The following is a 7,855-nucleotide window of genomic DNA, read 5'->3' as shown; positions in this document are numbered from 1 at the left end:
TCTTTTCAAATGTAGAAGTTCTAAGAATTCTGCACAACTCTGAACAAAAATACTAGTTGTGATAGTAAGATTTAATAGTGTATTTATCAGTTAGGTTCAGTTCAATCACTCAGTTGTGTCTGACACTTTGCGGCCCCATGAACCACAGCACGCCAGGCCTCCCTGTCCCATCACCAACTCCCAGAGTCAACCCAAACCCATATCCATTGAGTCGGTGATACCAACCAACCATCTCATCCTCTGTCGCCCCCTTCTCCTCCTGCCCCCAATCTTTTCCAGCATCAGGGTCTTTTCAAATGAGTCAGCTCTTCACATGAGGTAGACAAAGTACTGGAGTTTCAGCTTAAAAATCAGTCCTACTAATGAACACCCAGGACTGATCTCCTTTAGGATGGACTGGTTGGATCTCCTTGCAGTCCAAGGGACTCTCAAGAGTCTTCTCCAACACCACAGTTCAAAAGCATCAGTTCTTCAGTGCTCAGCTTTCTTTATAGTCCAACTCTCACATTCATACATGACCACTGGAAACCCAAAGTCTTGACTAGACAGACCTTTGTTGACAAAGCAATGTCTCTGCTTTTTAATATGCTGTCTAGGCTGGTCATAACTCTCCTTCCAAGGAGTAAGCGTTTTTTAATTTCATGGCAACAATCACCATCTGCAGTGATTTTGGAGCCCAGAAAATAAAGTCTGACACTGTTTCCACTGTTTCCCCTTCTATTTGCCATGAAGTGATGGAACCAAATGCCATGATCTTAGTTTTCTGAATGTTGAGCTTTAAGCCAACTTTTTCACTCTCCTCTTTCACTTTCATCAAGAGGCTCTTTAGTTCTTCTTCACTTTCTGCCATAAGGGTGGTGTCATCTGCATATCTGAGGTTATTGATATTTCTACTGGCAGTCTTGATTCGAGCTTGTTCCTCTTCCAGCCCAGCATTTCTCATGATGTACTCTGCATATAAGTTGAATAAACAAGCTGACAATACACAGCCTTGACACGCTCCTTTCCCAATTTGGAACCAGTCTGTTGTTCCATGTTCAGTTCTAACTGTTGCTTCCTGACCTGCAAACAGGTTTCTCAAGAAACAGGTCAGGTGGTCTGGTATGCCCATCTCTTTCAGAATTTTCCACAGTTTGTTGTGATCCACACAGTCAAAGGCTTTGGTGTAGTCAATAAAGCATAAATAGATATTTTTCTGGAACTGTCTTGCTTTTTCAATGATCCAGCAGATGTTGGCAATTTGATCTCTGGTTCTCTGGAAGTTCACACTTCACGTATTGCTGAAGCCTGGCTTGGAGAATTTTGAGCATTACTTTACTAGCGTGTGAGATGAATGCAATTGTACCTTATGACTATACAGTGGAAGTGAAAAACAGATTTAAGGGACTAGATCTAACAGACAGACTGCCTGATGAACTATGGACAGAGGTTCGTGACATTGTACAGGAGACAGGAATCAAGACCATCCCCAAGAAAAAGAAATGCAAAAAAGCAAAATGGCTGTCTGAGGAGAGCTTACAAGTAGCTGTGAAAAGAAGAGAAGTGAAAAGCAAAGGAGAAAAGGAAAGATACACCCATTTGAATGTAGAGTTCCAAAGAATAGCAAGGAGAGATGAGAAAGCCTTCCTCAGCGATCAATGCAAAGAAATAGAGGAAAATAATAGAATGAGAAAGACTAGAGATCTCTTCAAGAAAATTAGAGATACCAAGGGAACATTTCATGCAAAGATGGGCTCAATAAAGGACAGAAATGGTATGAACCTAACAGAAGCAGAAGATATTAAGAAGAGGTGTTAAGAATACACAGAAGAACTGTACAAAAATCTCACGACCAGGATAATCACGATGGTGTGATCACTAACCTAGAGCCAGGCATCCTGGAATGTGAAGTCAAGTAGGCCTTAGGAAACATCACTACGAACAAAGCTAGTGGAGGTGATGGAATTCCGGTTGAGCTATTTCAAATCCTGGAAGATGATGCTGTGAAAGTGCTGCATTCAATATGCCAGCAAATTTGGAAAAATCAGCAGTGGCCACAGGACTGGAAAAAGTCAATTTTCATTCCAATCCCAAAAAAAGGCAATGCCAAAGAATGCTCAAACTACTGCACAATTGCATTCATCTCACATGCTAGTAAAGTGCACTTATAGTAATTTAGAAATCAATCTAATTTACACCTTAAGTAAGATGTTACTGTTTTTTCTTTCTGTGTTAGAAAAATTTGTCGAGGGAAAGATGTCCATTTTAGAAGCTGATCTGTTTCCTAAGCACTTTTAAAACCACATGAGCAACCATGCTGGGCAGGGCAGTGTTTACTTGTAGTAGTCACTTACTTCATGTCTAAAAGTACTTTGAGCACTTCCTATCTAGAAGGCAAATGTGCTCATTACAGATTAGTCTAATGCATCCATTAAGGAAGGAAATAATGACCAGGTATCTGACAAAATGTTTTAGCTACTGATTCTCTACTTACTTGAGTATAACACAAAAGTATTCACTTCACAATAGTTCATCACAACCTAACCTGCAAACAAACTATTTTCTTTTACTTGTGGATATCTCTGCTATGATTATCCCTATGTAAACCCCCCATCCTGGACCTCAACCCACATTCCCAGCATTTTTATTATTAAAGACATTTATCAATTCTTATCACAGTTTTTTAAGAATTCACACCAGCAGGCAACGTAGTGGCTCAGATGGTAAAGAATCCGCCCCCATTGCAGAAGACCTGGGTTTGATTCCTGGGTTGGGAAGATCTCCTAGATAAGGAAATGGCTACCCACTCCAGTGGGAGAAGTCCATGGACAGAGAAGCCTGGTGGGCTACAGTCCACGGGGTCGCAAAGAGTCAGACACAACTGAGCGACTAAAACTTTCACATAGATAGACATTCAATATCATTTTTAAAGATAATTATTACCTGTGATGAGAGAGAAAACTATTCTCCAGAATTACTTTCAGGATGAGCATTGTCTTTGTTGAAAGTAACTCTTTAATAAACTAGAACAGAACTAGAGACAAGAATGACAGTGAATGTGAACACAAGTTTTCTTAATGAAACCTGCCTTTACCTCAAGTGAATAGGGAGAGAATTAAAGAGTAGAAAATAAATTGTAAACAGACCCTAAAGACTACATGATGTGACTTCTCCTCCACGATAACACATACACGTACATGCATAAAATGATGAAATGCTTAAAAGCAATGGATTTTTTTGGTGTGCATGAAGACTGAAGAAGCACTGGGGTTTGGTTTTGATTGTCCTGGGCTGCATGGGATAGTAACTCAGAGTCAGGAGCATGAAGATTCAGAGAAAGTGAGACACAAGAATGCACCACGTGGAGAGAAGGTTATTTATTATCCCAGGAGGTGCAATTGGTCTCCATGAGTCAGGAGATATCTTACCTCACTGGTTACATAGCTACAGAACAAGAGCTGAATTCCAAACTTGACAAGTACTTGGCAGGAATACTATAGAGGAGATTTAACTTTCAAACAAGGAGCTAGTCTTCATGACATTTCCAGAGTAGAAAGCTTATGTCTCTACAACTATATCTATAGTTGAGAAACATGATTAGAAAATTAGCCTTCTATTTATACTTTAGTACTAAACAAATAGCTGCGCTGTGCTGTGCTAAGTTGTTTCAGTTGTGTCCAACTCTGTGCGACCCTACAGTTTGTAGCCTGCCAGGCTCCTCTGTCTATGGGATTTTCAAATCCAAATGCTGAGATCAAGGCTCATTTTACAGAAAGAAACTCATTATTTTGCCTTCTGGTTCTAGAACAAAATTTTATAAAATGCAAACACTCCCTATCTGTGCTCCATAGCTGTGACTATTAGAGTTTCATCTCTGACACACTGCACAATTACCAAATATAATCTTATTAAAGTCTAGAATGGAAGGATGGAGATCCACATTCCCAAGTGAATTTTGGCAATAAGCACATCTTGCTCACATCTTAGATCCAGAAAGCTATAGGATCAAAATAGTCACATAATCAAAGACTACTTTTATTTCAGTTTTCCCAGTGGTTATGTGTTTATGTTTTATAAAAAAGATGGATTTTTAGCATGAAAATGTATAGTGAGGGCAACAGAACAACATGCAGTATAAATAAGAAGTTAGTCATATCAAAAGCAAAAACTACAAACTATTGTGCTGAATTACTAAATGGAAAGTATGGAGAAAATGTGAGAAATGTTGAGAAAGGGACTGTGCTAAATTCTCACCTCAATGAATACTGAGAATATCTGAAATATTCTCATCAGTATTTGGTGTAATGAAAATGTCTCAGTCTAAAATGTCACCAAGAACTAGAGTTTCTGACCAACGCTATATAACCATTGTTATCATACTGAGATAATATGATCATAGTGAAAAGCAAGAGACAAGACATGCTAGTTAACATGCAGGCATTTTTGTCCAATTTTGTCATATAAAATAAATTATACCAGGAACTTTGAAATACTGAAAATACTTCATGAGCTTCCATTACAATTTTCATTATCAGAAACCTCAATATCTAAATAACAGCTATAGTTCTTACTGTTCTTTACATTTATTTTTAAAGAACTGAAAATTAAATTCAAATATTAAAAAAAGTAATTGTACAATTAAAGGTGCAGTGAACCTCCTAATCTCATTGATATATAGCAGACAAGATAAGCTCTTTCTGCTACAAATGTCTAGAAATGCTGTATGAAACACAACAGACAAACTTTTTTTTTTTTCAGCTGTGCCACTGCAGGTAGGATCTTAGCTGCCTGACCAGGGATTGAACCCATGCCCCCCTGCAGTGGAAGCGCAGCATCCTAACCACTAGATCGCCAGTGAATTCCCCAAACATCCTTTTAATACATAATTGAGCAAGAAAGTTAACCAAGTATGCAGTGCCAGAACTGGAGAAAAACCTAAAAACCAGAACAGAAAGCTTATGCCCAACCCTGGGAAGGGTTATATGGAGGTCAGCATGGAGCTGTTTCTTGGAAATACGGGGCCTTGGTTTTTAACACACACTGACAGAAAGAGGAGAAAGGGCCCTAAGCTTCAAAAGAAAGGCTGTAGCTACAACAATACTAGGCAAGTTAAGACTTCAATTCAAAAAGTATTACCAGAAATAAAAAGGGGCACTACATAATGAACCAAAGATCAGTTTATCAAGAAGTCATGGCATGACAAATTGTATGTACCTAGTAAGCAGAGCTTTGAAATACCAAAAACAAACTCTGACAAAAACAGAGAAATATACATGGTCTAAAATTGTAAATTTTGATGCCTCTTTCAATAACTGATAGAGCAAGTAGACAAAATTCTATAAAGATATATAATTTAGGTCTTTCATAGTTGATGCAATTAACATTTGTAGAATATATTCTTTTCATGTATACAGTGGACCACAAATAAATCTAAATAAATTTTAAAGTATTGAAATCTTACAGAGCAGTTTTTCTGACATTGGGATTAAAATCTGGAATCACAAAAAATAAAGTAGCCAAAAACTCACTAAATATTTAAAAATTAAATAATATACACTGATTTAACCTGTGGATCAAAGAAAAAATCACCAAAAGAAATTAGAAAATATTCAAACTGAATACTAATGATAATCCAACATATCAATAGTTGTAGTGCATGGCTTGAAACTGAAAGTGAAGTCACTTAGTCGTGTCCAACTCTTCGTGACCCCCACGGACTGTAGCCTGACACACTCGTGTGTCCATGGGATTTTTCAGGCAAGAATACTGGAGGGGGTTACCATTTCCTTCTCCAGGAGATCTTCACAACCCAGGGACCGAACCCAGGTCTCCGGCATTACAGGCAGACTCCTTACCATCTGAGCGATCAGAGAAGTCCCCAGTACATGGTTTAGGCAGTGGTTAAAAAGAAACTTAAAGTATTTAGAAAGGCACAAAAATAGTTATAAAATCAGTGATCTAAGTTTCTATCTTGCTGTGCTTGTGCTAAGCTGCTCAGTCATGTTAGAAAAAGAAGAGAATTGAATTAAACCCAAGTAGAAAGAAGAACATTTAAAAGAGGAAGGCAATAATAAAATAGAAAAGTAATGTCACAGAAAAAAGTGACAAACCCAAATATAATTTTTAAAAGATAATGAAATTGATAAACCTATCAAAACTGATCAAGAAAAAGAGAATACAAAATACCAATATCAGAAGTGAAAGTGGGAATATCTCTATAAATTCTACAGATAATAGATGTTTATTAAGGAGGTGATGGAATTCCAGTTGAGCTATTTCAAATCCTAAAAGATGATGCTGTGAAAGTGCTGCACTCAATATGTCAGCAAAATTTGGAAAACTCAGCAATGGTCACAAGACTGGAAAAGGTCACTTTTCATTCCAATCTCAAAGAAAGGCAGTGCCAAAGAATGCTCAAATTACCGCACAATTACACTCATCTCACATGCTAGTACAGTAATGCTCAAAATTCTGCAAGCCAGGCTTCAGCAATACATGAACCATGAACTTCCAGATGTTCAACCTGGTGTTAGAAAAGGCAGAGGAGCCAGAGATCAAATTGCCAACATCCGCTGGATCATCGAAAAAGCAAGACAGTTCCAGAAAAACATCTATTTCTGCTTTATTGACTATGCCAAAGCCTTTGACTGTGTGGATCACAACAAACTGAAAATTCTGAAAGAGATGGGAATACCAGCCCACCCAACCTGCCTCTTGAGTAATCTGTATACAGGTCAGGAAGCAACAGTTAGAACTGAACATGGAACAACAGACTGGTTCCAAGTAGGAAAAGGAGTACATCAAGACTGTGTATTGTCACCCTGTTTATTTAACTTATATGCAGAGTACATCATGAGAAACCTTGGGCTGGAAGAAGCACAAGCTAGAATCAAGATTGCAAGGAGAAATATCAGTAACCTCAGATATGCAGATTACATAACCTTTATGGCAGAAAGGGAAGAAGAACTAAAGAGCCTCTTGATGAAAGTGAAAGAGGAGAGTGAAAAAGTTGGCTTAAAGCTCAACATTCAGAAAACTAAGATCATGGCATTTGGTTCCATCACTTCATGGCAAATAGATGGGGAAACAGTGGAAAGAGTGGCTGACTTTGTTTTGGGGGGCTCCAAAATCACTGCAGATGGTGACTGCAGCCATGAAATTAAAAGACGTTTACTTCTTGGAAGGAAAGTTATGACCAACCTAGACAGCATATTAAAAAGCAGAGACTATTTTGCCAACAAAAGTCAAGGCTATGGTTTTTCTAGTAGTCATGTATGGATGTAAGTTGGACTATAAAGAAAGCTGGGTGCCGAAGAATTGATGCTTTTGATCTGTGGTGTTGGAGGAGACTCTTGAGTCCCTTGGACTGCAAGGAGATCCAACCAGTCCATCCTAAAGATCAGTCCTGAGTGTTCATTGGAAAGGACAGATGCTGAAGCTGAAACTCCAATACTCTGGCCACCTGATATGAAGAGCTGACTCATTGAAAAAGATCCTGATGCTGGGAAAGATGAAGGCGGGAGGAGAAGGGGATGACAGAGGATGAGATGGTTGGATGGCATCACCAACTCAATGGACATGAGTTTGGGTGGACTCCAGGAGTTGGTGATGGACAATGAGGCCTGGCGTGCGGCAGCCCATGGGGTCGCAAAGAGTTGGACATGACTGAGTGACAGAACTGAACTGAATGGAAGGAAATATTATGTATGAATATATGCTTATAAATTCAAGAACTTATATAAAATGGTTAAATTTCTTATAAAATACAATTTTCCAAAAGTGACACTAAAGAAATAAAATCTGCATGGCCCCATAGTAACTAAAAAAATTAATATTTTTACTGAAACCTCTCCAACAAAGAGAACTCCAAACCCAG

This window comes from Odocoileus virginianus, chromosome 2 (genome assembly GCF_023699985.2).
Source record: "Odocoileus virginianus isolate 20LAN1187 ecotype Illinois chromosome 2, Ovbor_1.2, whole genome shotgun sequence".
Taxonomy (NCBI): Eukaryota; Metazoa; Chordata; class Mammalia; order Artiodactyla; family Cervidae; genus Odocoileus; species Odocoileus virginianus.
Note: the sequence above shows the minus strand (reverse complement) of the source record.